Raw genomic sequence first — 26159 nt, 5'->3', positions numbered from 1 at the left:
TTTAATAGAATTTCCGTAGTCATTTAAGGCATTTCATATGCTGATTCACTAAAAGATTTTTTTGCAGCAATTACTTTCTACTAACCACTCTCTCTGCACAAGAACACTTGATCAAAGAAAAAGCAAAGCCAAATAGGTCATCAATTTAATATTGACAAAGCATTTAAACTTTTACTCAACATATTGTTTTGGCTTACTGCACTCGACTGTTAACATATCCATCATGTTACCGAATGATTACTAGATGTGTAACCATTTTCTTGGGTTAAATCGCTGCAATGCCTATCATGTTTATATAGCCGTGCCGCTGTGGCGCAATGGACTAGCGCGTTGGACTTCTAATTCAAAGGTTGTGGGTTCGACTCCCATCAGCGGTGATTTTTGCTAGTTTCTTACTAATGCTATTTAACAAAGGTGCTGCGCAAACAAACCGAATTCAATGTGTTTAATCAAAACCAAGTTCATTTAATGGGATGCCAAGATTAATAACGCCGAACAAAATAGAATTTAATGGAATTTCCGTAGTCATTTAAGGCATTCCATATGCTGATTCACTAAAAGATTTTTTTGCAGCAATTACTTTCTACTAACCACTCTCTCTGCACAAGAACACTTGATCAAAGAAAAAGCAAAGCCAAATAGGTCATCATTCTATTATTGACAAAGCATTTAGATTTTTACTCTACATATTGCTTTGGCTTGCTGCACTCGACTGTTAGCATATCCATCCTGTTAACGAATGATTACTAGATGTGCAAACATTTTGTTGGGTTAAATTGTTCCAATGCCTATCAAATATCAGTAACCGTGCCGCTGTGGCGCAATTGACTAGCGCGTTGGACTTCTAATTCAAAGGTTGTGGGTTCGACTCCCATCAGCGGTGATATATGCTAGATTTTTACCCTTGCTATTGCACAGAGATGCTTAGCAAACAAACGTGTTCAATGCGTTAAATCCAAACCAAATTCATACAATGGGAAGCCAAGAGTAATAACGCAGAACATAATAGAAATTATTGGAACATCCGTAGTCATGTAAGGCATTTGATATGCTGATTCACTAAAAGATTTTTTTGCAGCAATTACTTTCTACTAACCACTCTATCTGCACAAGAACACTTGATCAAAGAAAAAGCAAAACAAAATGTGTCATCAATTTAATATTGACAAAGTATTTAGATATTTACTCCACATATTGTTTTGGCTTACTGCACTCGACTGTTAACATATTCATCATGTTAACGAATGATTACTAGATGTGCAAACATTTTCTTGGGTTAAATCGCTGCAATGCCTATCATATTTATATAGCCGTGCCGCTGTGGTGCAATGGACTAGCGCGTTGGACTTCTAATTCAAAGGTTGTGGGTTCGACTCCCATCAGCGGTGATTTTTGCTAGTTTCTTACCAATGCTATTTAACAAAGGTGCTGCGCAAACAAACCGAATTCAATGTGTTTAATCAAAACCAAGTTCATTTAATGGGACGCCAAGATTAAAAACGCCGAACAAAGTAGAATTTAATGGAATTTCCGTAGTCATTTAAGGCATTACATATGCTGATTCACTAGAAGTTTTTTTTATTTGCAGTAATTACTTTCTAGTAGCTACTCTCTCTGTGCTAAGTCACTTGATCAAAGAAGAAGCAAAACAAAATAGGTCATCAATTTAATATTGACAAAGTATTTAGATATTTACTCTACATATTGTTTTGGCTTACTGCACTCGACTGTTAACATATTCATCATGTTAACGAATGATTACTAGATGTGTAAACATTTTGTTGGGTTAAATTGCTCCAATGCCTATCAAATATCAATAACCGTGCCGCTGTGGCGCAATGGACTAGCGCGTTGGACTTCTAATTCAAAGGTTGTGGGTTCGAATCCCATCTGCGGTGATTTTTGCTAGTTTCTTACCAATGCTATTTAACAAAGGTGCTGCGCAAACAAACCGTATTCAATGTGTTTAATCAAAACCAAATTCATTTAATGGGACGCCAAGATTAATAACGCAGAACAAAGTAGATTTTAATGGAATTTCCGTAGTCATTTAAGGCATTTCATATGCTGATTCACTAGAAGTTTTTTTTATTTGCAGTAATTACTTTCTAGTAGCTACTCTCTCTGCACAAGGGCACTTCATCAAAGAAGAAGCAAAACAAAATAGGTCATCAATTTAATATTGACAAAGTATTTAGATATTTACTCTACATATTGTTTTGGCTTACTGCACTCGACTGTTAACATATTCATCATGTTAACGAATGATTACTAGATGTGCAAACATTTTCTTGGGTTAAATTGCTCCAATGCCTATCAAATATCAATAACCGTGCCGATGTGGTGCAATGGAGTAGCGCGTTGGACTTCTAATTCAAAGGTTGTGGGTTCGACTCCCATCAGCGGTGATTTTTGCTAATTTCTTACCAATGCTATTTAACAAAGGTGCTGCGCAAACAAACCGTATTCAATGTCTTCAATCAAAACCAAGTCCATTTAATGGGACGCCAAGATTAATAACGCAGAACAAAGTAGAATTTAATGGAATTTCCGTAGTCATTTAAGGCATTCCATATGCTGATTCACTAGAAGTTTTTTTCATTTGCAGTAATTACTTTCTAGTAGCTACTCTCTCTGCGCAAGGCACTTGATCAAAGAAAAAGCAAAACAAAATAGGTCATCAATATAATATTGACAAAGTATTTAGATATTTACTCTACATATTGTTTTGGCTTACTGCACTCGACTGTTAACATATTCATCATGTTAACGAATGATTACTAGATGTGTAAACATTTTGTTGGGTTAAATTGCTCCAATGCCTATCAAATATCAATAACCGTGCCGCTGTGGCGCAATGGACTAGCGCGTTGGACTCCTAATTCAAAGGTTGTGGGTTCGAATCCCATCTGCGGTGATTTTTGCTAGTTTCTTACCAATGCTATTTAACAAAGGTGCTGCGCAAACAAACCGTATTCAATGTGTTTAATCAAAACCAAATTCATTTAATGGGACGCCAAGATTAATAACGCAGAACAAAGTAGATTTTAATGGAATTTACGTAGTCATTTAAGGCATTTCATATGCTGATTCACTAGAAGTTTTTTTTATTTGCAGTAATTACTTTCTAGTATCTACTCTCTCTGCACAAGGGCACTTCATCAAAGAAGAAGCAAAACAAAATAGGTCATCAATTTAATATTGACAAAGCATTTAGATATTTACTCAACATATTGTTTTGACTTACTGCACTCGACTGTTAACATATCCATCATGTTACCGAATGGTTACTAGATGTGTAACCATTTTCTTGGGTTAAATCGCTGCAATGCTTATCATATTTATATAGCCGTGCCGCTCTGGTGCAATGGACTAGCGCGTTGGACTTCTAATTCAAAGGTTGTGGGTTTGACTCCCATCAGAGTTGATTTTTGCTCGTTTCTTACCAATGCTATTTAACAAAGGTTCTGCGCAAACAAACCGAATTCAATGTGTTTAATCAAAAGCAAGTTCATTTAATGGGACGCCAAGATTAATAACCTCGAACAAAGTAGAATTTAATGGAATTTCCGTAGTCATTTAAGGCATTCCATATGCTGATTCACAAAAAGATTTTTTTGCAGCAATTACTTTCTACTAACCAATCTCTCTGCACAAGAACACTTGATCAAAGAAAAAGCGAAGCCAAATAGGTCATCAATTAAATATTGACAAAGCATTTAGACTCTTACTCAACATGTTGTTTTGGCTTACTGCACTCGACTGTTAACATATCCATCATGTTACTGAATGATTACTAGATGTGTAACCATTTTCTTGGGTTAAATCGCTGCAATGCCTATCATGTTTATACAGCCGTGCGGCTGTGGCGCAATGGACTAGCGCGTTGGACTTCTAATTCAAAGGTTGTGGGTTCGACTCCCATCAGCGGTGATTTTTGCTAGTTTCTTACCAATGCTATTTAACAAAGGTGCTGCGCAAACAAACCGAATTCAATGTGTTTAATCAAAACCAAGTTCATTTAATGGGATGCGAAGATTAATAACGCCGAACAAAATAGAATTTAATGGAATTTCCGTAGTCATTTAAGGCATTCCATATGCTGATTCACTAAAAGATTTTTTTGCAGCAATTACTTTCTACTAACCACTCTCTCTGCACAAGAACACTTGATCAAAGAAAAAGCAAAGCCAAATAGGTCATCAATCTATTATTGACAAAGCATTTAGATTTTTACTCTACATATTGCTTTGGCTTGCTGCACTCGACTGTTAGCATATCCATCCTGTTAACGAATGATTACTAGATGTGCAAACATTTTGTTGGGTTAAATTGTTCCAATGCCTATCAAATATCAGTAACCGTGCCGCTGTGGCGCAATGGACTAGCGCGTTGGACTTCTAATTCAAAGGTTGTGGGTTCGACTCCCATCAGCGGTGATTTATGCTAGATTTTTACCCTTGCTATTGCATAGAGATGCTTAGCAAACAAACGTGTTCAATGCGTTAAATCCAAACCAAATTCATACAATGGGAAGCCAAGAGTAATAACGCAGAACATAATAGAAATTATTGGAACATCCGTAGTCATGTAAGGCATTTGATATGCTGATTCACTAAAAGATTTTTTTGCAGCAATTACTTTCTACTAACCACTCTCTCTGCACAAGAACACTTGATCAAAGAAAAAGCAAAACAAAATGTGTCATCAATTTAATATTGACAAAGTATTTAGATATTTACTCTACATATTGTTTTGGCTTACTGCACTCGACTGTTAACATATTCATCATGTTAACGAATGATTACTAGATGTGCAAACATTTTCTTTGGTTAAATTGCTCCAATGGCTATCAAATATCAATAACCGTGCCGCTGTGGCGCAATGGACTAGCGCGTTGGACTTCTAATTCAAAGGTTGTGGGTTCGACTCCCATCAGCGGTGATTTTTGCTAATTTCTTACCAATGCTATTTAACAAAGGTGCTGCGCAAACAAACCGTATTCAATATGTTTAATCAAAACCAAGTCCATTTACTGGGACGCCAAGAATAATAACGCAGAACAAAGTAGAATTTAATGGAATTTCCGTAGTCATTTAAGGCATTCCATATGCTGATTAACTAGAAGTTTTTTTCATTTGCAGTAATTACTTTCTAGTAGCTACTCTCTCTGCACAAGGGCACTTGATCAAAAAAGAAGCAAAACAAAATAGGTCATCAATTTAATATTGACAAAGTATTTAGATATTTACTCTACATATTGTTTTGGCTTACTGCACTCGACTGTTAACATATTCATCATGTTAACCAATAATTACTAGATGTGCAAACATTTTCTTGGGTTAAATTGCTCCAATGCCTATCAAATGTCAATAACCGTGCCGCTGTGGCGCAATGGACTAGCGCGTTGGACTTCTAATTCAAAGGTTGTGTGTTCGACTCCCGTCAGCGGTGATTTTTGCTCGTTTCTTACCAATTCTCTTTAACAAAGGTGCGGCGCAAACACACCGTATTCAATGTGTTTAATCAAAACCAAATTCATTTAATCGGACGCCAAGATTAATAACGCAGAACAAAGTAGATATTAATGGAATTTCCGTAGTCATATAAGGCATTTCATATGCTGATTCACTAGAAGTTTTTTTTATTTGCAATATTTACTTTCTAGTAGCTACTCTCTCTGCGCAAGGGCACTTGATCAAAGAAGAAGCAAAACAAAATAGGTCATCAATTTAATATTGACAAAGTATTTAGATATTTACTCTACATATTGTTTTGGCTACTGCACTCGACTGTTAACATATTCATCATGTTAACGAATGATTACTAGATATGCAAGCATTTTCTTGGGTTAAATTACTCCAATGCCTATCTAATATCAATAACCGTGCCGCTGTGGCGCAATGTACTTGCGCGTTGGACTTCTAATTCAAAGGTTGTGGGTTCGACTCCCATCAGCGGTGATTTTTGCTAGTTTCTTACCAATGTTATTTAACAAAGGTGCTGCGCAAACAAACCGAATTCAATGCGTTTAATCAAAACCAAGTTCATTTAATGGGATGCCAAGATTAATAACGCCGAACAAAGTAGAACTTAATGGAGTTTCCGTAGTCATTTAAGACATTCCATATGCTGATCACTAAAAGGTTTTTTGCAGCAATTACTTTCTACTAACCACTCTCTCTGCACAAGAACACTTGATCAAAGGAAAAGCAAAGCCAAATAGGTCATCAATTAAATATTGACAAAGCATTTAGACTTTTACTCCACATGTTGTTTCGGCTTACTGCACTCGACTGTTAACATATCCATCATGTTACCGAATGATTACTAGATGTGTAACCATTTTCTTGGGTTAAATTGCTCCAATGCCTATCAAATGTCAATAACCGTGCCGCTGTGGCGCAATGGACTAGCGCGTTGGACTTCTAATTCAAAGGTTGTGGGTTCGACTCCCATCAGCGGTGATTTTTGCTAGTTTTTTACCAATGCTATTTAACAAAGGTGCTGCGCAAACAAACCGAATTCAATGTGTTTAATCAAAACCAAGTTCATTTAATGGGACGCCAAGATTAATAACGCCGAACAAAATAGAATTTAATGGAATTTCCGTAGTCATTTAAGGCATTCCATATGCTGATTCACTAAAAGATTTTTTTGCAGTAATTACTTTCTACTAACCACTCTCTCTGCACAAGAACACTTGATCAAAGAAAAAGCAAAGCCAAATAGGTCATCAATCTATTATTGACAAAGCATTTAGATTTTTACTCTACATATTGTTTTGGCTTGCTGCACTCGACTTTTAACATATCCATCCTGTTAACGAATGATTACTAGATGTGCAAACATTTTGTTGGGTTAAATTGCTCCAATGCCTATCAAAATATCAGTAACCGTGCCGCTGTGGCGCAATGGACTAGCGCGTTGGACTTCTAATTCAAAGGTTGTGGGTTCAACTCCCATCAGCGGTGATTTTTGCTAGATTTTTACCCCTGCTATTGCGCAGAGATGCTAAGCAAACAAACGTGTTCAATGCGTTAAATCCAAACCAATTTCATTTAATGGGAAGCCAAGAGTAATAACGCAGAACATAATAGAAATTAATGGCACATCCGTAGTCATGTAAGGCAATCGATATGCTGATTCACTAAAAGATTTTTTTGCAGCAATTACTTTCTACTAGCCACTCTCTCTGCACAAGAACACTTGATCAAAGAAAAAGCAAAGCCAAATAGGTCATCAATTAAATATTGACAAAGCATTTAGACTTTTACTCAACATATTGTTTTGGCTTACTGCACTCGACTGTTAACATATCCATCATGTTACCGAATGGTTACTAGATGTGTAACCATTTTCTTGGGTTAAATCGCTGCAATGCCTATCATATTTATATAGCCGTGCCGCTGTGGTGCAATGGACTAGCGCGTTGGACTTCTAATTCAAAGGTTGTGGGTTCGACTCCCATCAGCGGTGATTTTTACTAGTTTCTTACCAATGCTATTTAACAAAGGTGCTGCGCAAACACACCGTATTCAATGTGTTTAATCAAAACCAAATTCATTTAATGGGACGCCAAGATTAATAACGCAGAACAAAGTAGATTTTAATGGAATTTCCGTAGTCATATAAGGCATTTCATATGCTGATTCACTAGAAGTTTTTTTTATTTGCAGTAATTACTTTCTAGTAGCTACTCTCTCTGCGCAAGGGCACTTGATCAAAGAAGAAGCAAAACAAAATAGGTCATCAATTTAATATTGACAAAGTATTTAGATATTTACTCTACATATTGTTTTGGCTTACTGCATTCGACTGTTAACATATTCATCATGTTAACGAATGATTACTAGATGTGCAAACATTTTCTTGGTTTAAATTGTTCCAATGCCTATCAAATATCAATAATCGTGCCGCTGTGGCGCAATGGACTAGCGCGTTGGACTTCTAATTCAAAGGTTGTGGGTTCGACTCCCATCAGCGGTGATTTTTGCTAGTTTCTTAACAATGTTATTTAACAAAGGTGCTGCGCAAACAAACCGAATTCAATGCGTTTAATCAAAACCAAGTTCATTTAATGGGACTCCATGATTAATAACGCCGAACAAAGTAGAATTTAATGGAATTTCCGTAGTCATTTAAGGCATTCCATATGCTGATTCACTAAAAGATTTTTTTGCAGCAATTACTTTCTACTAACCACTCTCTCTGCACAAGAACACTTGATCAAAGAAAAAGCAAAGCCAAATAGGTCATCAATTAAATATTGACAAAGCATTTAGACTTTTACTCAACATGTTGTTTTGGCTTACTGCACTCGACTGTTAACATATCCATCATGTTACCGAATGATTGCTAGATGTTTAACCATTTTCTTGGGTTAAATCGCTCCAATGCCTATCAAATGTCAATAACCGTGCCGCTGTGGCGCAATGGACTAGCGCGTTGGCCTTCTAATTCAAAGGTTGTGGGTTCGACTCCCATCAGCGGTGATTTATGCTAGATTTTTACCCTTGCTATTGCACAGAGATGCTTAGCAAACAAACGTGTTCAATGCGTTAAATCCAAACCAATTTCATTTAATGGGAAGCCAAGAGTAATAACGCAGAACATAATAGAAATTAATGGCACATCCGTAGTCATGTAAGGCAATCGATATGCTGATTCACTAAAAGATTTTTTTGCAGCAATTACTTTCTACTAGCCACTCTCTCTGCACAAGAACACTTGATCAAAGAAACAGCAAAGCCAAATAGGTCATCAATTAAATATTGACAAAGCATTTAGACTTTTACTCAACATATTGTTTTGGCTTACTGCACTCGACTGTTAACATATCCATCATGTTACCGAATGGTTACTAGATGTGTCACCATTTTCTTGGGTTAAATCGCTGCAATGCCTATCATATTTATATAGCCGTGCCGCTGTGGCGCAATGGACTAGCGCGTTGGACTTCTAATTCAAAGGTTCTGGGTTCGACTCCCATCAGCGGTGATTTTTGCTAATTTCTTACCAATGCTATTTAGCAAAGGTGCTGCGCAAACAAACCGAATTCAATGTGTTTAATCAAAACCAAGTTCATTTAATGGGACGCCAAGATTAATAACGCCGAACAAAATAGAATTTAATGGAATTTTCGTAGTCATTTAAGGCATTTCATATGCTGATCCACTAAAAGATTTTTTTGCAGCAATTACTTTCTATTAACCACTCTCTCTGCACAAGAACACTTGATCAAAGAAAAAGCAAAGCCAAATAGGTCATCAATTAAATATTGACAAAGCATTTAGACTTTTACTCAACATGTTGTTTTGGCTTACTGCACTCGACTGTTAACATATCCATCATGTTACCGAATGATTACTAGATGTGTAACCATTTTCTTGGGTTAAATCGCTGCAATGCCTATCATATTTATATAGCCGTGCCGCTGTGGGGCAATGGACTAGCGCGTTGGACTTCTAATTGAAAGGTTGTCGGTTCGACTCCCATCAGCGGTGATTTTTGCTAGTTTCTTACCAATGCTATTTAACAAAGCTGCCGCGCAAACAAACCGAATTCAATGTGTTTAATCAAAACCAAGTTCATTTAATGGGATGGCAAGATTAATAACGCCGAACAAAATAGAATTTAATGGAATTTCCGTAGTCATTTAAGGCATTCCATATGCTGATTCACTAAAAGATTTTTTTGCAGCAATTACTTTCTACTAACCACTCTCCCTGCACAAGAACACTTGATCAAAGAAAAAGCAAAGCCAAATAGGTCATCAATCTATTATTGACAAAGCATTTAGATTTTTACTCTACATATTGCTTTGGCTTGCTGCACTCGACTGTTAGCATATCCATCATGTTAACGAATGATTACTGGATGTGCAAACATTTTGTTGGGTTAAATTGCTCCAATGCCTATCAAATATCAGTAACCGTGCCGCTGTGGCGCAATGGACAAGTCGTTGGACTTCTAATTCAAAGGTTGTGGGTTCGACTCCCATCAGCGGTGATTTATGCTAGATTTTTACCCTTGCTATTGCACAGAGATGCTTAGCAAACAAACGTGTTCAATGCGTTAAATCCAAACCAAATTCATACAATGGGAAGCCAAGAGTAATAACGCAGAACATAATAGAAGTTATTGGAACATCCGTAGTCATGTAAGGCATTTGATATGCTGATTTACTCAAAGATTTTTTTGCAGCAATTACTTTCTACTAACCACTCTCTCTGCACAAGAACACTTGATCAAAGAAAAAGCAAAACAAAATGTGTCATCAATTTAATATTGACAAAGTATTTAGATATTTACTCTACATATTGTTTTGGCTTACTGCACTCGACTGTTAACATATTCATCATGTTAACGAGTGATTACTAGATGTGCAAACATTTTCTTGGGTTAAATTGCTCCAATGCCTATCAAATCTCATTAACCGTGCCGCTGTGGCGCAATGGACTAGCGCGTTGGACTTCTATTTCAAAGGTTGTGGGTTCGACTCCCATCAGCAGTGATTTTTGCTAATTTCTTACCAATGCTATTTAACAAAGGTGCTGCGCAAACAAACCGTATTCAATGTGTTTAATCAAAACCAAGTCCATTTAATGGGACGCCAAGATTAATAACGCAGAACAAAGTAGAATTTAATGGAATTTCCGTAGTCATTTAAGGCATTCCATATGCTGATTCACTAGAAGTTTTTTTCATTTGCAGGAATTACTTTCTAGTAGCTACTCTCTCTGCGCAAGGCACTTGATCAAAGAAAAAGCAAAACAAAATAGGTCATCAATTTAATATTGACAAAGTAATTAGATATTTATTCTACATATTGTTTTGGCTTACTGCACTCGACTGTTAACATATTCATCATGTTAACGAATGATTACTAGATGTGCAAACATTTCTTGGGTTAAATTGCTCCAATGCCTATCGAATATCAATTACCGTGCCGCTGTGGCGCAATGGACTATCGCGTTGGACTTCTAATTCAAAGGTTGTGGCTTCGACTCCTATCAGCGGTGATTTTTGCTAGTTTCTTATCAATGCTATTTAACAAAGGTGCTGCGCAAACAAACCGTATTCAATGTGTTTAAGCAAAACCAAATTCATTTAATAGGACGCCAAGATTAATAACGCAGAACAAAGTAGATTTTAATGGAATTTCCGTAGTCATTTAAGGCATTCCATATGCTGATTCACTAGAAGTTTTTTTTATTTGCAGTAATTACTTTCTAGTAGCTACTCTCTCTGCGCAAGGGCACTTGATCAAAGAAAAAGCAAAACAAAATAGGTCATCAATTTAATATTGACAAAGTATTTAGATATTTACTCTACATATTGTTTTGGCTTACTGCACTTGACTGTTAACATATTCATCATGTTAACGAATGATTACTAGATGTGCAAACATTTTCTTGGGTTAAATTGCTCCAATGCCTATGAAATCTCAATAACCGTGCCGCTGTGGCGCAATGGACTAGCGCGTTGGACTTCTAATTCAAAGGTTGTGGGTTCGACTCAAATCAGCGGTGATTTTTGCTAATTTCTTACCAATGCTATTTATCAAAGGTGCTGCGCAAACAAAACCGTATTTAATGTGTTTAATCAAAACCAAGTGCATTTACTGGGACCCCAAGATTAATAACGCAGAACAAAGTAGAACTTAATGGAATTTCCGTAGTCACTTAAGGCATTCCATATGCTGATTCACAAGAAGTTTTTTTCATTTGCAGTAATTACTTTCTAGTAGCTATCTCTCTGCGCAAGGGCACTTGATCAAAGAAAAAGCAAAACAAAATAGGTCATCAATTTAATATTGACAAAGAATTTAGATAGTTACTCTACATATTGTTTTGGCTTACTGCACTCGACTGTTAACATATTCATCATGTTAACGAATGATTACTAGATGTGCAAACATTTTCTTGGGTTAAATTGCTCCAATGCCTATCAAATATCAATAACCGTGCCGCTGTGGCGCAATGGACTAGCGCGTTGGACTTCTAATTCAAAGGTTGTGGGTTCGACCCCCATTAGCAGTGATTTTGCTAATTTCTTACCAATGCTATTTAACAAAGGTGCTGCGCAAACAAACCGTATTCAATGTGTTTAATCAAAACCAAGTCCATTTAATGGGACGCCAAGATTAATAACGCAGAACAAAGTAGAATTTAATGGAATTTCCGTAGTCATTTAAGGCATTCCATATGCTGATTCACTAGAAGTTTTTTTCATTTGCAGTAATTACTTTCTAGTAGCTACTCTCTCTGCGCAAGGCACTTGATCAAAGAAAAAGCAAAACAAAATAGGTCATCAATTTAATATTGACAAAGTATTTAGATATTTACTCTACATATTGTTTTGGCTTACTGCACTCGACTGTTAACATATTCATCATGTTAACGAATGATTACTAGATGTGCAAACATTTCTTGGGTTAAATTGCTCCAATGCCTATCGAATATCAATTACCGTGCCGCTGTGGCGCAATGGACTAGCGCGTTGGACTTCTAATTCAAAGGTTGTGGGTTCGACTGCTATCAGCGGTGATTTTTGCTAATTTCTTACCAATGCTATTTAACAAAGGTGCTGCGCAAACAAACCGTATTCAATGTGTTTAATCAAAACCAAATTCATTTAATGGGACGCCAAGATTAATAACGCAGAACAAAGTAGATTTTAATGTTTTAATGTTCACTAGAAGTTTTTTTTATTTGCAGCAATTACTTTCTACTAACCACTCTCTCTGCACAAGAACACTTGATCAAAGAGAAAGCAAAGCCAAATAGGTCATCAATCTATTATTGACAAAGCATTTAGATTTTTACTCTACATATTGTTTTGGCTTGCTGCACTCGACTTTTAACATATCCATCCTGTTAACGAATGATTACTAGATGTGCAAACATTTTCTTGGGTTAAATTGCTCCAATGTCTATCAATTATCAGTAACCGTGCCGCTGTGGCGCAATGGACTAGCGCGTTAGACTCCTAATTCAAAGGTTGTGGGTTCGACTCACATCAACGGTGATTTTTGCTAATTTCTTACCAATGCTATTTATCAAAGGTGCTGCGCAAACAAAACCGTATTCAATGTGTTTAATCAAAACCAAGTGCATTTATTGGGACGCCAAGATTAATAACGCAGAACAAAGTAGAATTTAATGGAATTTCCGTAGTCATTTAAGGCATTCCATATGCTGATTCACTAGAAGTTTTTTTCATTTGCAGTAATTACTTTCTAGTAGCTACTCTCTCTGCGCAAGGCACTTGATCAAAGAAAAAGCAAAACAAAATAGGTCATCAATTTAATATTGACAAAGTAATTAGATATTTATTCTACATATTGTTTTGGCTTACTGCACTCGACTGTTAACATATTCATCATGTTAACGAATGATTACTAGATGTGCAAACATTTCTTGGGTTAAATTGCTCCAATGCCTATCGAATATCAATTACCGTGCCGCTGTGGCGCAATGGACTAGCGCGTTGGACTTCTAATTCAAAGGTTGTGGGTTCGACTCCTATCAGCGGTGATTTTTGCTAGTTTCTTACCAATGCTATTTAACAAAGGTGCTGCCCAAACAAACCGTATTCAATGTGTTTAATCAAAACCAAATTCATTTAATGGGACGCCAAGATTAATAACGCAGAACAAAGTAGATTTTAATGGAATTTCCGTAGTCATTTAACCCTATTCGGTCCGGGGTTTTTCGAACATACTATGACCGGGGGGGGGGGGGGCGGATTCCGCCCCCCCTCAATAACTTTTCATAGGGTTGTTCAAATTGAATCAAACTTGGCACACTTATAGTACGTCATAAAAGGAACAAAATGGCGCTAAAAAAAATTTGCTTGCGTCAGCACATTTTCTGTGACGTCATCAAAAGCTTGAAAATTGTTAAAAATGCCACTATCTGCTTAAAATGTAATTACTTTTGTTCTAGAGCGAATTTTTACATTCTGTTTGAAGTTTCTGAAAGCTAAATAAAAGTTATTTAACATATTTTCCGGTTTTTACATGGATCGGATGAAAAATTGCCAAAAATTGCCCGAAAATCCGTTTTTTCCGATTTTCGGATAAAATCCGACAAAATCGGGAAATCGGATTAGTCACGTGTTCAAAATATTCAAAATGATTCTTCTTGATGAAACAAAGTTATGTTGCAAGTTTTAAGTTCTAAGGATAATCCTAACAGGAGTTATTATATTTTCCCCATTATAAGGATTTCATCGAGATTTTTAGGGGTAGTTTCGAGTAATGGCCAATATCAAAGCCTCTGAAAGGTATGGGACCTAAAAAATTAGCATGCAGGTGTCTAATAGATAAATGTTGAAACTCAGTAAGTATCATAGCCATATAACAAAGCAATCAGGAGTTATTAAAAAAAAACCGTCAGGGGGGGCGGAATCCGCCCCCCCCCGGACCGAATAGGGTTAAGGCATTCCATATGCTGATTCACTAGAAGTTTTTTTTATTTGCAGTAATTACTTTCTAGTAGCTACTCTCTCTGCGCAAGGGCACTTGATCAAAGAAAAAGCAAAACAAAATAGGTCATCAATTTAATATTGACAAAGTATTTAGATATTTACTCTACATATTGTTTTGGCTTACTGCACTTGACTGTTAACATATTCATCATGTTAACGAATGATTACTAGATGTGCAAACATTTTCTTGGGTTAAATTGCTCCAATGCCTATCAAATATCAATAACCGTGCCGCTGTGGCGCAATGGACTAGCGCGTTGGACTTCTAATTCAAAGGTTGTGGGTTCGAATCCCATCAGCAGTCATTTTTGCTAATTTCTTACCAATGCTATTTAACAAAGGTGCTGCGCAAACAAACCTTATTCAATGTGTTTAATCAAAACCAAGTCCATTTACTGGGACGCCAAGATTAATAACGCAGAACAAAGTAGATTTTATTGGAATTTCCGTAGCCATATAAGGCATTTCATATGCTGATTCACTAGAAGTTTTTTTTATTTGCAGTAATTACTTTCTAGTAGCTACTCTCTCTGCGCAAGGGCACTTGATCAAAGAAGAAGCAAAACAAAATAGGTCATCAATTTAATATTGACAAAGTATTTAGACATTTACTCTACATATTGTTTTGTCTTACTGCACTCGACTGTTAACATATTCATCATGTTAACGAATGATTACTAGATGTGCAAACATTTTCTTGGGTTAAATTGCTCCAATGCCTATCAAATATCAATAACCGTGCCGCTGTGGCGCAATGGACTAGCGCGTTGGACTTCTAATTCAAAGGTTGTGGGTTCGACTCCCATCAGCGGTGATTTATGCTAGATTTTTACCCTTGCTATTGCACAGAGATGCTTAGCAAACAAACGTGTTCAATGCGTTAAATCCAAACCAAATTCATACAATGGGAAGCCAAGAGTAATAACGCAGAACATAATAGAAGTTATTGGAACATCCGTAGTCATGTAAGGCATTTGATATGCTGATTCACTAAAAGATTTTTTTGCAGCAATTACTTTCTACTAGCCACTCTCTCTGCACAAGAACACTTGATCAAAGAAAAAGCAAAACAAAATGTGTCATCAATATAATATTGACAAAGTATTTAGATATTTACTCTACATATTGTTTTGGCTTACTGCACTCGACTGTTAACATATTCATCATGTTAACGAGTGATTACTAGATGTGCAAACATTTTCTTGGGTTAAATTGCTCCAATGCCTATCAAATCTCAATAACCGTGCCGCTGTGGCGCAATGGACTAGCACGTTGGACTTCTAATTCAAAGGTTGTGGGTTCGAGTCACATCAGCGGTGATTTTTGCTAATTTCTTACCAATGCTATTTATCAAAGGTGCGGCGCAAACAAAACCGTATTCAATGTGTTTAATCAAAACCAAGTGCATTTACTGGGACCCCAAGATTAATAACGCAGAACAAAGTGGAACTTAATGGAATTTCCGTAGTCACTTAAGGCATTCCATATGTTGATTCACTAGAAGTTTTTTTCATTTGCAGTAATTACTTTCTAGTAGCTACTCTCTCTGCGCAAGGGCACTTGATCAAAGAAAAAGCAAAACAAAATAGGTCATCAATTTATTATTGACAAAGAATTTAGATAGTTACTCTACATATTGTTTTGGCTTACTGCACTCGACTGTTAACATATTCATCATGTTAACGAATGATTACTAGATGTGCAAACATTTTCTTGGGTTAAATTGCTCCAATGCCTATCAAATATCAATACCCGTGCCGCTGTGGCGCAATGGACTAGCGCATTGGACTTCTAATTCAAAGGTTGTGGGTTCGACTCCAATCAGCAGTGATTTTTGCTAATTTCTTACCAATGCTATTTAACAAAGGTGCTGCGCAAACAAACCGTATTCAATGTGTATAATCAAAACCAAGTCCATTTAATGGGACGCCAAGATTAATAACGCGGAACAAAGTAGAATTTAATGGAATTTCCGTAGTCATTTAAGGCATTCCATATGCTGATTCACTAGAAGTTTTTTTCATTTGCAGTAATTACTTTCTAGTAGCTACTCTCTCTGCGCAAGGCACTTGATCAAAGAAAAAGCAAAACAAAATAGGTCATCAATTTAATATTGACAAAGTATTTAGATATTTACTCTACATATTGTTTTGGCTTACTGCACTTGACTGTTAACATATTCATCATGTTAACGAATGATTACTAGATGTGCAAACATTTCTTGGGTTAAATTGCTCCAATGCCTCTCGAATATCAATTACCGTGTCGCTGTGGCGCAATGGATTAGCGCGTTGGACTTCTAATTCACAGGTTGTGGGTTCGACTCCTATCAGCGGTGATTTTTGCTAGTTTCTTACCAATGCTATTTAACAAAGGTGCTGCGCAAACAAACCGTATTCAATGTGTTTAATCAAAACCAAGTCCATTTAATGGGACGCCAAGATTAATAACGCAGAACAAAGTAGAATTTAATGGAATTTCCGTAGTCATTTAAGGCATTCCATATGCTGATTCACTAGAAGTTTTTTTCATTTGCAGTAATTACTTTCTAGTAGCTACTCTCTCTGCGCAAGGCACTTGATCAAAGAAAAAGCAAAACAAAATAGGTCATCAATTTAATATTGACAAAGTATTTAGATATTTACTCTACATATTGTTTTGGCTTACTGCACTTGACTGTTAACATATTCATCATGTTAACGAATGATTACTAGATGTGCAAACATTTCTTGGGTTAAATTGCTCCAATGCCTATCGAATATCAATTACCGTGCCGCTGTGGCGCAATGGACTAGCGCGTTGGACTTCTAATTCAAAGGTTGTGGGTTCGACTCCTATCAGCGGTGATTTTTGCTAGTTTCTTACCAATGCTATTTAACAAAGGTGCTGCGCAAACAAACCGTATTCAATGTGTTTAATCAAAACCAAATTCATTTAATGGGACGCCAAGATTAATAACGCAGAACAAAGTAGATTTTAATGGAATTTCGGTAGTCATTTAAGGCATTCCATATGCTGATTCACTAGAAGTTTTTTTTATTTGCAGCAATTACTTTCTACTAACCACTCTCTCTGCACAAGAACACTTGATCAAAGAGAAAGCAAAGCCAAATAGGTCATCAATCTATTATTGACAAAGCATTTAGATTTTTACTCTACATATTGTTTTGGCTTGCTGCACTCGACTTTTAACATATCCATCCTGTTAACGAATGATTACTAGATGTGCAAACATTTTCTTGGGTTAAATTGCTCCAATGCCTATCAATTATCAGTAACCGTGCTGCTGTGGCACAATGGACTAGCGCGTTAGACTCCTAATTCAAAGGTTGTGGGTTCGACTCACATCAACGGTGATTTTTGCTAATTTCTTACCAATGCTATTTATCAAAGGTGCTGCGCAAACAAAACCGTATTCAATGTGTTTAATCAAAACCAAGTGCATTTAATGGGACGCCAAGATTAATAACGCAGAACAAAGTAGAATTTAATGGAATTTCCGTAGTCATTTAAGGCATTCCATATGCTGATTCACTAGAAGTTTTTTTCATTTGCAGTAATTACTTTCTAGTAGCTACTCTCTCTGCGCAAGGCACTTGATCAAAGAAAAAGCAAAACAAAATAGGTCATCAATTTAATATTGACAAAGTAATTAGATATTTATTCTACATATTGTTTTGGCTTACTGCACTCGACTGTTAACATATTCATCATGTTAACGAATGATTACTAGATGTGCAAACATTTCTTGGGTTAAATTGCTCCAATGCCTATCGAATATCAATTACCGTGCCGCTGTGGCGCAATGGACTAGCGCGTTGGACTTCTAATTCAAAGGTTGTGGGTTCGACTCCTATCAGCGGTGATTTTTGCTAGTTTCTTACCAATGCTATTTAACAAAGGTGCTGCCCAAACAAACCGTATTCAATGTGTTTAATCAAAACCAAATTCATTTAATGGGACGCCAAGATTAATAACGCAGAACAAAGTAGATTTTAATGGAATTTCCGTAGTCATTTAAGGCATTCCATATGCTGATTCACTAGAAGTTTTTTTTATTTGCAGTAATTACTTTCTAGTAGCTACTCTCTCTGCGCAAGGGCACTTGATCAAAGAAAAAGCAAAACAAAATAGGTCATCAATTTAATATTGACAAAGTATTTAGATATTTACTCTACATATTGTTTTGGCTTACTGCACTTGACTGTTAACATATTCATCATGTTAACGAATGATTACTAGATGTGCAAACATTTTCTTGGGTTAAATTGCTCCAATGCCTATCAAATATCAATAACCGTGCCGCTGTGGCGCAATGGACTAGCGCGTTGGACTTCTAATTCAAAGGTTGTGGGTTCGACTCCCATCAGCAGTGATTTTTGCTAATTTCTTACCAATGCTATTTAACAAAGGTGATGCGCAAACAAACCTTATTCAATGTGTTTAATCAAAACCAAGTCCATTTACTGGGACGCCAAGATTAATAACGCAGAACAAAGTAGATTTTAATGGAATTTCCGTAGTCATTCATCATGTTAACGAATGATTACTAGATGTGCAAACATTTTCTTGGGTTAAATTGCTCCAATGCCTATCAAATATCAATAACCGTGCCGCTGTGGCGCAATGGACTAGCGCGTTGGACTTCTAATTCAAAGGTTGTGGGTTCGACTCCCATCAGCGGTGATTTATGCTAGATTTTTACCCTTGCTATTGCACAGAGATGCTTAGCAAACAAACGTGTTCAATGCGTTAAATCCAAACCAAATTCATACAATGGGAAGCCAAGAGTAATAACGCAGAACATAATAGAAGTTATTGGAACATCCGTAGTCATGTAAGGCATTTGATATGCTGATTCACTAAACGATTTTTTTGCAGCAATTACTTTCTACTAGCCACTCTCTCTGCACAAGAACACTTGATCAAAGAAAAAGCAAAACAAAATGTGTCATCAATTTAATATTGACAAAGTATTTAGATATTTACTCTACATATTGTTTTGGCTTACTGCACTCGACTGTTAACATATTCATCATGTTAACGAGTGATTACTAGATGTGCAAACATTTTCTTGGGTTAAATTGCTCCAATGCCTATCAAATCTCAATAACCGTGCCGCTGTGGCGCAATGGACTAGCGCGTTGGACTTCTAATTCAAAGGTTGTGGGTTCGAGTCACATCAGCGGTGATTTTTGCTAATTTCTTACCAATGCTATTTATCAAAGGTGCGGCGCAAACAAAACCGTATTCAATGTGTTTAATCAAAACCAAGTGCATTTACTGGGACCCCAAGATTAATAACGCAGAACAAAGTGGAACTTAATGGAATTTCCGTAGTCACTTAAGGCATTCCATATGCTGATTCACTAGAAGTTTTTTTCATTTGCAGTAATTACTTTCTAGTAGCTACTCTCTCTGCGCAAGGGCACTTGATCAAAGAAAAAGCAAAACAAAATAGGTCATCAATTTATTATTGACAAAGAATTTAGATAGTTACTCTACATATTGTTTTGGCTTACTGCACTCGACTGTTAACATATTCATCATGTTAACGAATGATTACTAGATGTGCAAACATTTTCTTGGGTTAAATTGCTCCAATGCCTATCAAATATCAATACCCGTGCCGCTGTGGCGCAATGGACTAGCGCATTGGACTTCTAATTCAAAGGTTGTGGGTTCGACTCCCATCAGCAGTGATTTTTGCTAATTTCTTACCAATGCTATTTAACAAAGGTGCTGCGCAAACAAACCGTATTCAATGTGTATAATCAAAACCAAGTCCATTTAATGGGACGCCAAGATTAATAACGCGGAACAAAGTAGAATTTAATGGAATTTCCTTAGTCATTTAAGGCATTCCATATGCTGATTCACTAGAAGTTTTTTTCATTTGCAGTAATTACTTTCTAGTAGCTACTCTCTCTGCGCAAGGCACTTGATCAAAGAAAAAGCAAAACAAAATAGGTCATCAATTGAATATTGACAAAGTATTTAGATATTTACTCTACATATTGTTTTGGCTTACTGCACTCGACTGTTAACATATTCATCATGTTAACGAATGATTACTAGATGTGCAAACATTTCTTGGGTTAAATTGCTCCAATGCCTATCGAATATCAATTACCGTGTCGCTGTGGCGCAATGGACTAGCGCGTTGGACTTCTAATTCAAAGGTTGTGGGTTTGACTCCTATCAGCGGTGATTTTTGCTAGTTTCTTACCAATGCTATTTAACAAAGGTGCTGCGCAAACAAACCGTATACAATGTGTTTAATCAAAACCAAATTCATTTAATGGGACGCCAAGATTATTAACGCAGAACAAAGTAGATTTTAATGGAATTTCCGTAGTCATTTAAGGCATTCCATATGCTGATTCACTAGAAGTTTTTTTATTTGCAGTAATTACTTTCTAGTAGCTACTCTCTCTGCGCAAGGGCACTTGATCAAAGAAAAAGCAAAACAAAATAGGTCATCAATTTAATATTGACAAAGTATTTAGATATTTACTCTACATATTGTTTTGGCTTACTGCACTTGACTGTTAACATATTCATCTTGTTAACGAATGATTACTAGATGTGCAAACATTTTCTTGGGTTAAATTGCTCCAATGCCTATCAAATATCAATAACCGTGCCGCTGTAGCGCAATGTACTAGCGCGTTGGACTTCTAATTCAAAGGTTGTGGGTTCGACTCCCATCAGCAGTGATTTTTGCTAATTTCTTACCAATGCTATTTAACAAAGGTGCTGCGCAAACAAACCTTATTCAATGTGTTTAATCAAAACCAAGTCCATTTACTGGGACGCCAAGATTAATAACGCAGAACAAAGTAGATTTTAATGGAATTTCCGTAGTCATATAAGGCATTTCATATGCTGATTCACTAGAAGTTTTTTTTTATTTGCAGTAATTACTTTCTAGTAGCTACTCTCTCTGCGCAAGGGCACTTGATCAAAGAAGAAGCAAAACAAAATAGGTCATCAATTTAATATTGACAAAGTATTTAGATATTTACTCTACATATTGTTTTGGCTTACTGCACTCGACTGTTAACATATTCATCATGTTAACGAATGATTACTAGATGTGCAAACATTTTCTTGGGTTAAATTGCTCAAATGCCTATCAAATATCAATAACCGTGCCGCTGTGGCGCAATGGACTAGCGCGTTGGACTTCTAATTCAAAGGTTGTGGGTTCGACTCCCATCAGCAGTGATTTTTGCTAATTTCTTACCAATGTTATTTAACAAAGGTGCTGCGCAAACAAACCGTATTCAATGTGTTTAATCAAAACCAAGTTCATTTAATGGGACGCCAAGATTAATAACGCAGAACAAAGTAGAATTTAATGGAATTTCCGTAGTCATTTAAGGCATTCCATATGCTGATTCACTAGAAGTTTTTTTCATTTGCAGTAATTACTTTCTAGTAGCTACTCTCTCTGCGCAAGGCACTTGATCAAAGAAAAAGCAAAACAAAATAGGTCATCAATTTAATATTGACAAAGTATTTAGATACTTACTCTACATATTGTTTTGGCTTACTGCACTCGACTGTTAACATATTCATCATGTTAACGAATGATTACTAGATGTGCAAACATTTCTTGGGTTAAATTGCTCCAATGCCTATCGAATATCAATTACTGTGCCGCTGTGGCGCAATGGACTAGCGCGTTGGACTTCTAATTCAAAGGTTGTGGGTTCGACTCCCATCAGCAGTGATTTTTGCTAATTTCTTACCAATGTTATTTAACAAAGGTGCTGCGCAAACAAACTGTATTCAATGTGTTTAATGAAAACCAAGTTTATTTAATGGGACGCCAAGATTAATAACGCAGAACAAAGTAGAATTTAATGGAATTTCCGTAGTCATTTAAGGCATTCCATATGCTGATTCACTAGAAGTTTTTTTCATTTGCAGTAATTACTTTCTAGTAGCTACTCTCTCTGCGCAAGGCACTTGATCAAAGAAAAAGCAAAACAAAATAGGTCATCAATTTAATATTGACAAAGTATTTAGATATTTACTCTACATATTGTTTTGGCTTACTGCACTCGACTGTTAACATATTCATCATGTTAACGAATGATTACTAGATGTGCAAACATTTCTTGGGTTAAATTGCTCCAATGCCTATCGAATATCAATTACCGTGCCGCTGTGGCGCAATGGACTAGCGCGTTGGACTTCTAATTCAAAGGTTGTGGGTTCGACTCCTATCAGCGGTGATTTTTGCTAGTTTCTTACCAATGCTATTTAACAAAAGTGCTGCGCAAACAAACCGTATTCAATGTGTTTAATCAAAACCAAATTCATTTAATGGGACGCCAAGATTAATAACGCAGAACAAAGTAGATTTTAATGGAATTTCCGTAGTCATTTAAGGCATTCCATATGCTGATTCACAAGAAGTTTTTTTATTTGCAGTAAATACTTTCTAGTAGCTACTCTCTCTGCGCAAGAGCACTTGATCAAAGAAAAAGCAAAACAAAATAGGTCATCAACTTAATATTGACAAAGTACTTAGATATTTACTCTACATATTGTTTTGGTTTACTGCACTCGACTGTTAACATATTCATCATGTTAACGAATGATTACTAGATATGCAAACATTTTCTTGGGTTGAATTGCTCCAATGCCTATCAAATATCAATAAACGTGCCGCTGTGGCGCAATGGACTAGCGCGCTGGACTTCTAATTCAAAGGTTCTTGGTCCGACTCCCATCAGCGGTGATTTTTGCTAGTTTCTTACCAATGCCATTTAACAAAGGTGCTGCGCAAACAAACCGTTTTCAATGTGTTTAATCAAAACCAAATTCATTTAATGGGACGCCAAGATTAATAACGCAGAACAAAGTAGATTTTAATGGAATTTCCGTAGTCATATAAGGCATTTCATATGCTGATTCACTAGAAGTTTTTTTTATTTGCAGTAATTACTTTCTAGTAGCTACTCTCTCTGTGCAAGGGCACTTGATCAAAGAAGAAGCAAAACAAAATAGGTCATCAATTTAATATTGACAAAGTATTTAGACATTTACTCTACATATTGTTTTGTCTTACTGCACTCGACTGTTAACATATTCATCATGTTAACGAATGATTACTAGATGTGCAAACATTTTCTTGGGTTAAATTGCTCCAATGCCTATCAAATATCAATAACCGTGCCGCTGTGGCGCAATGGACTAGCGCGTTGGACTTCTAATTCAAAGGTTGTGGGTTCGACTCACATCAGCGGTGATTTATGCTAGATTTTTACCCTTGCTATTGCACAGAGATGCTTAGCAAACAAACGTGTTCAATGCGTTAAATCCAAACCAAATTCATACAATGGGAAGCCAAGAGTAATAACGCAGAACATAATAGAAGTTATTGGAACATCCGTAGTCATGTAAGGCATTTGATATGCTGATTCACTAAAAGATTTTTTTGCAGCAATTACTTTCTACTAGCCACTCTCTCTGCACAAGAACACTTGATCAAAGAAAAAGCAAAACAAAATGTGTCATCAATTTAATATTGACAAAGTATTTAGATATTTACTCTACATATTGTTTTGGCTTACTGCACTCGACTGTTAACATATTCATCATGTTAACGAGTAATTACTAAATGTGCAAACATTTTCTTGGGTTAAATTGCTCCAATGCCTATCAAATCTCAATAACCGTTCCGCTGTGGCGCAATGGACTAGCGCGTTGGACTTCTAATTCAAAGGTTGTGGGTTCGAGTCGCATCAGCGGTGATTTTTGCTAATTTCTTACCAATGCTATTTATCAAAGGTGCGGCGCAAACAAAACCGTATTCAATGTGTTTAATCAAAACCAAGTGCATTTACTGGGACCCCAAGATTAATAACGCAGAACAAAGTGGAACTTAATGGAATTTCCGTAGTCACTTAGGGCATTCCATATGCTGATTCACTAGAAGTTTTTTTCATTTGCAGTAATTACTTTCTAGTAGCTACTCTCTCTGCGCAAGGGCACTTGATCAAAGAAAAAGCAAAACAAAATAGGTCATCAATTTATTATTGACAAAGAATTTAGATAGTTACTCTACATATTGTTTTGGCTTACTGCACTCGACTGTTAACATATTCATCATGTTAACGAATGATTACTAGATGTGCAAATATTTTCTTGGGTTAAATTGCTCCAATGCCTATCAAATATCAATACCCGTGCCGCTGTGGCGCAATGGACTAGGGCGTTGGACTTCTAATTCAAAGGTTGTGGGTTCGACTCCCATCAGCAGTGATTTTTGCTAATTTCTTACCAATGCTATTTAACAAAGGTGCTGCGCAAACAAACCGTATTCAATGTGTATAATCAAAACCAAGTCCATTTAATGGGACGCCAAGATTAATAACGCGGAACAAAGTAGAATTTAATGGAATTTCCGTAGTCATTTAAGGCATTCCATATGCTGATTCACTAGAAGTTTTTTTCATTTGCAGTAATTACTTTCTAGTAACTACTCTCTCTGCGCAAGGCACTTGATCAAAGAAAAAGCAAAACAAAATAGGTCATCAATTTAATATTGACAAAGTATTTAGATATTTACTCTACATATTGTTTTGGCTTACTGCACTCGACTGTTAACATATTCATCATGTTAACGAATGATTACTAGATGTGCAAACATTTTCTTGGGTTAAATTGCTCCAATGCCTATCAAATATCAATAACCGTGCCGCTGTGGCGCAATGGACTAGCGCGTTGGACTTCTAATTCAAAGGTTGTGGGTTCGACTCCCATCAGCAGTGATTTTTGCTAATTTCTTACCAATGCTATTTAACAAAGGTGCTGCGCAAACAAACCTTATTCAATGTGTTTAATCAAAACCAAGTCCATTTACTGGGACGCCAAGATTAATAACGCAGAACAAAGTAGATTTTAATGGAATTTCCGTAGTCATATAAGGCATTTCATATGCTGATTCACTAGAAGTTTTTTTTTATTTGCAGTAATTACTTTCTAGTAGCTACTCTCTCTGCGCAAGGGCACTTGATCAAAGAAGAAGCAAAACAAAATAGGTCATCAATTTAATATTGACAAAGTATTTAGATATTTACTCTACATATTGTTTTGGCTTACTGCACTCGACTGTTAACATATTCATCATGTTAACGAATGATTACTAGATGTGCAAACATTTTCTTGGGTTAAATTGCTCAAATGCCTATCAAATATCAATAACCGTGCCGCTGTGGCGCAATGGACTAGCGCGTTGGACTTCTAATTCAAAGGTTGTGGGTTCGACTCCCATCAGCAGTGATTTTTGCTAATTTCTTACCAATGTTATTTAACAAAGGTGCTGCGCAAACAAACCGTATTCAATGTGTTTAATCAAAACCAATTTCATTTAATGGGACGCCAAGATTAATAACGCAGAACAAAGTAGAATTTAATGGAATTTCCGTAGTCATTTAAGGCATTCCATATGCTGATTCACTAGAAGTTTTTTTCATTTGCAGTAATTACTTTCTAGTAGCTACTCTCTCTGCGCAAGGCACTTGATCAAAGAAAAAGCAAAACAAAATAGGTCATCAATTTAATATTGACAAAGTATTTAGATATTTACTCTACATATTGTTTTGGCTTACTGCACTGGACTGTTAACATATTCATCATGTTAA

General features: G+C 36.3%; 37 non-coding genes across 37 annotated transcripts; all 37 read left to right on the top strand.

Annotated features, from left to right (window-relative positions):
• The first annotated feature begins 303 nt into the window (after positions 1-303).
• Trnar-ucu (transfer RNA arginine (anticodon UCU)) lies at positions 304-377 on the top strand. The gene has a single exon. It is a non-coding gene; the product is annotated as a tRNA-Arg (tRNA).
• Positions 378-809: 432 nt separating this feature from the next.
• On the top strand, positions 810-883 carry Trnar-ucu (transfer RNA arginine (anticodon UCU)). The gene has a single exon. It is a non-coding gene; the product is annotated as a tRNA-Arg (tRNA).
• Positions 884-1314: 431 nt separating this feature from the next.
• Trnar-ucu (transfer RNA arginine (anticodon UCU)) lies at positions 1315-1388 on the top strand. Its single transcript has one exon. It is a non-coding gene; the product is annotated as a tRNA-Arg (tRNA).
• A 436-nt stretch (positions 1389-1824) lies between these two features.
• On the top strand, positions 1825-1898 carry Trnar-ucu (transfer RNA arginine (anticodon UCU)). The gene has a single exon. It is a non-coding gene; the product is annotated as a tRNA-Arg (tRNA).
• Positions 1899-2334: 436 nt separating this feature from the next.
• On the top strand, positions 2335-2408 carry Trnar-ucu (transfer RNA arginine (anticodon UCU)). Its single transcript has one exon. It is a non-coding gene; the product is annotated as a tRNA-Arg (tRNA).
• A 435-nt stretch (positions 2409-2843) lies between these two features.
• Trnar-ccu (transfer RNA arginine (anticodon CCU)) lies at positions 2844-2917 on the top strand. Its single transcript has one exon. It is a non-coding gene; the product is annotated as a tRNA-Arg (tRNA).
• A 942-nt stretch (positions 2918-3859) lies between these two features.
• Trnar-ucu (transfer RNA arginine (anticodon UCU)) lies at positions 3860-3933 on the top strand. Its single transcript has one exon. It is a non-coding gene; the product is annotated as a tRNA-Arg (tRNA).
• A 432-nt stretch (positions 3934-4365) lies between these two features.
• On the top strand, positions 4366-4439 carry Trnar-ucu (transfer RNA arginine (anticodon UCU)). Its single transcript has one exon. It is a non-coding gene; the product is annotated as a tRNA-Arg (tRNA).
• A 431-nt stretch (positions 4440-4870) lies between these two features.
• On the top strand, positions 4871-4944 carry Trnar-ucu (transfer RNA arginine (anticodon UCU)). The gene has a single exon. It is a non-coding gene; the product is annotated as a tRNA-Arg (tRNA).
• A 436-nt stretch (positions 4945-5380) lies between these two features.
• On the top strand, positions 5381-5454 carry Trnar-ucu (transfer RNA arginine (anticodon UCU)). The gene has a single exon. It is a non-coding gene; the product is annotated as a tRNA-Arg (tRNA).
• Positions 5455-5889: 435 nt separating this feature from the next.
• Trnar-ucu (transfer RNA arginine (anticodon UCU)) lies at positions 5890-5963 on the top strand. The gene has a single exon. It is a non-coding gene; the product is annotated as a tRNA-Arg (tRNA).
• A 430-nt stretch (positions 5964-6393) lies between these two features.
• On the top strand, positions 6394-6467 carry Trnar-ucu (transfer RNA arginine (anticodon UCU)). Its single transcript has one exon. It is a non-coding gene; the product is annotated as a tRNA-Arg (tRNA).
• Positions 6468-6900: 433 nt separating this feature from the next.
• Positions 6901-6974, top strand: Trnar-ucu (transfer RNA arginine (anticodon UCU)). Its single transcript has one exon. It is a non-coding gene; the product is annotated as a tRNA-Arg (tRNA).
• A 431-nt stretch (positions 6975-7405) lies between these two features.
• Positions 7406-7479, top strand: Trnar-ucu (transfer RNA arginine (anticodon UCU)). Its single transcript has one exon. It is a non-coding gene; the product is annotated as a tRNA-Arg (tRNA).
• Positions 7480-7915: 436 nt separating this feature from the next.
• Trnar-ucu (transfer RNA arginine (anticodon UCU)) lies at positions 7916-7989 on the top strand. Its single transcript has one exon. It is a non-coding gene; the product is annotated as a tRNA-Arg (tRNA).
• Positions 7990-8421: 432 nt separating this feature from the next.
• Trnar-ucu (transfer RNA arginine (anticodon UCU)) lies at positions 8422-8495 on the top strand. Its single transcript has one exon. It is a non-coding gene; the product is annotated as a tRNA-Arg (tRNA).
• A 431-nt stretch (positions 8496-8926) lies between these two features.
• Trnar-ucu (transfer RNA arginine (anticodon UCU)) lies at positions 8927-9000 on the top strand. Its single transcript has one exon. It is a non-coding gene; the product is annotated as a tRNA-Arg (tRNA).
• Positions 9001-10442: 1442 nt separating this feature from the next.
• On the top strand, positions 10443-10516 carry Trnar-ucu (transfer RNA arginine (anticodon UCU)). Its single transcript has one exon. It is a non-coding gene; the product is annotated as a tRNA-Arg (tRNA).
• A 1454-nt stretch (positions 10517-11970) lies between these two features.
• On the top strand, positions 11971-12044 carry Trnar-ucu (transfer RNA arginine (anticodon UCU)). Its single transcript has one exon. It is a non-coding gene; the product is annotated as a tRNA-Arg (tRNA).
• A 433-nt stretch (positions 12045-12477) lies between these two features.
• On the top strand, positions 12478-12551 carry Trnar-ucu (transfer RNA arginine (anticodon UCU)). The gene has a single exon. It is a non-coding gene; the product is annotated as a tRNA-Arg (tRNA).
• Positions 12552-13467: 916 nt separating this feature from the next.
• Positions 13468-13541, top strand: Trnar-ucu (transfer RNA arginine (anticodon UCU)). The gene has a single exon. It is a non-coding gene; the product is annotated as a tRNA-Arg (tRNA).
• Positions 13542-14726: 1185 nt separating this feature from the next.
• Trnar-ucu (transfer RNA arginine (anticodon UCU)) lies at positions 14727-14801 on the top strand. Its single transcript has one exon. It is a non-coding gene; the product is annotated as a tRNA-Arg (tRNA).
• A 435-nt stretch (positions 14802-15236) lies between these two features.
• On the top strand, positions 15237-15310 carry Trnar-ucu (transfer RNA arginine (anticodon UCU)). The gene has a single exon. It is a non-coding gene; the product is annotated as a tRNA-Arg (tRNA).
• A 431-nt stretch (positions 15311-15741) lies between these two features.
• Trnar-ucu (transfer RNA arginine (anticodon UCU)) lies at positions 15742-15815 on the top strand. The gene has a single exon. It is a non-coding gene; the product is annotated as a tRNA-Arg (tRNA).
• Positions 15816-17268: 1453 nt separating this feature from the next.
• On the top strand, positions 17269-17342 carry Trnar-ucu (transfer RNA arginine (anticodon UCU)). Its single transcript has one exon. It is a non-coding gene; the product is annotated as a tRNA-Arg (tRNA).
• Positions 17343-18287: 945 nt separating this feature from the next.
• On the top strand, positions 18288-18361 carry Trnar-ucu (transfer RNA arginine (anticodon UCU)). Its single transcript has one exon. It is a non-coding gene; the product is annotated as a tRNA-Arg (tRNA).
• A 436-nt stretch (positions 18362-18797) lies between these two features.
• On the top strand, positions 18798-18871 carry Trnar-ucu (transfer RNA arginine (anticodon UCU)). Its single transcript has one exon. It is a non-coding gene; the product is annotated as a tRNA-Arg (tRNA).
• A 237-nt stretch (positions 18872-19108) lies between these two features.
• On the top strand, positions 19109-19182 carry Trnar-ucu (transfer RNA arginine (anticodon UCU)). Its single transcript has one exon. It is a non-coding gene; the product is annotated as a tRNA-Arg (tRNA).
• A 431-nt stretch (positions 19183-19613) lies between these two features.
• On the top strand, positions 19614-19687 carry Trnar-ucu (transfer RNA arginine (anticodon UCU)). The gene has a single exon. It is a non-coding gene; the product is annotated as a tRNA-Arg (tRNA).
• Positions 19688-20124: 437 nt separating this feature from the next.
• Trnar-ucu (transfer RNA arginine (anticodon UCU)) lies at positions 20125-20198 on the top strand. The gene has a single exon. It is a non-coding gene; the product is annotated as a tRNA-Arg (tRNA).
• Positions 20199-21652: 1454 nt separating this feature from the next.
• Positions 21653-21726, top strand: Trnar-ucu (transfer RNA arginine (anticodon UCU)). The gene has a single exon. It is a non-coding gene; the product is annotated as a tRNA-Arg (tRNA).
• A 434-nt stretch (positions 21727-22160) lies between these two features.
• On the top strand, positions 22161-22234 carry Trnar-ucu (transfer RNA arginine (anticodon UCU)). The gene has a single exon. It is a non-coding gene; the product is annotated as a tRNA-Arg (tRNA).
• A 434-nt stretch (positions 22235-22668) lies between these two features.
• Positions 22669-22742, top strand: Trnar-ucu (transfer RNA arginine (anticodon UCU)). The gene has a single exon. It is a non-coding gene; the product is annotated as a tRNA-Arg (tRNA).
• Positions 22743-23687: 945 nt separating this feature from the next.
• Trnar-ucu (transfer RNA arginine (anticodon UCU)) lies at positions 23688-23761 on the top strand. The gene has a single exon. It is a non-coding gene; the product is annotated as a tRNA-Arg (tRNA).
• Positions 23762-24192: 431 nt separating this feature from the next.
• Trnar-ucu (transfer RNA arginine (anticodon UCU)) lies at positions 24193-24266 on the top strand. The gene has a single exon. It is a non-coding gene; the product is annotated as a tRNA-Arg (tRNA).
• Positions 24267-25212: 946 nt separating this feature from the next.
• Positions 25213-25286, top strand: Trnar-ucu (transfer RNA arginine (anticodon UCU)). The gene has a single exon. It is a non-coding gene; the product is annotated as a tRNA-Arg (tRNA).
• Positions 25287-25723: 437 nt separating this feature from the next.
• Trnar-ucu (transfer RNA arginine (anticodon UCU)) lies at positions 25724-25797 on the top strand. The gene has a single exon. It is a non-coding gene; the product is annotated as a tRNA-Arg (tRNA).
• The last annotated feature ends 362 nt before the right edge of the window (positions 25798-26159 follow it).

Source organism: Hydractinia symbiolongicarpus, chromosome 14, assembly GCF_029227915.1.
Source record: "Hydractinia symbiolongicarpus strain clone_291-10 chromosome 14, HSymV2.1, whole genome shotgun sequence".
Classification (NCBI taxonomy): Eukaryota; Metazoa; Cnidaria; class Hydrozoa; order Anthoathecata; family Hydractiniidae; genus Hydractinia; species Hydractinia symbiolongicarpus.
The sequence above is the reverse complement of the archived record's forward strand: the minus strand, read 5'-3'. Positions and strand labels throughout refer to the sequence as shown.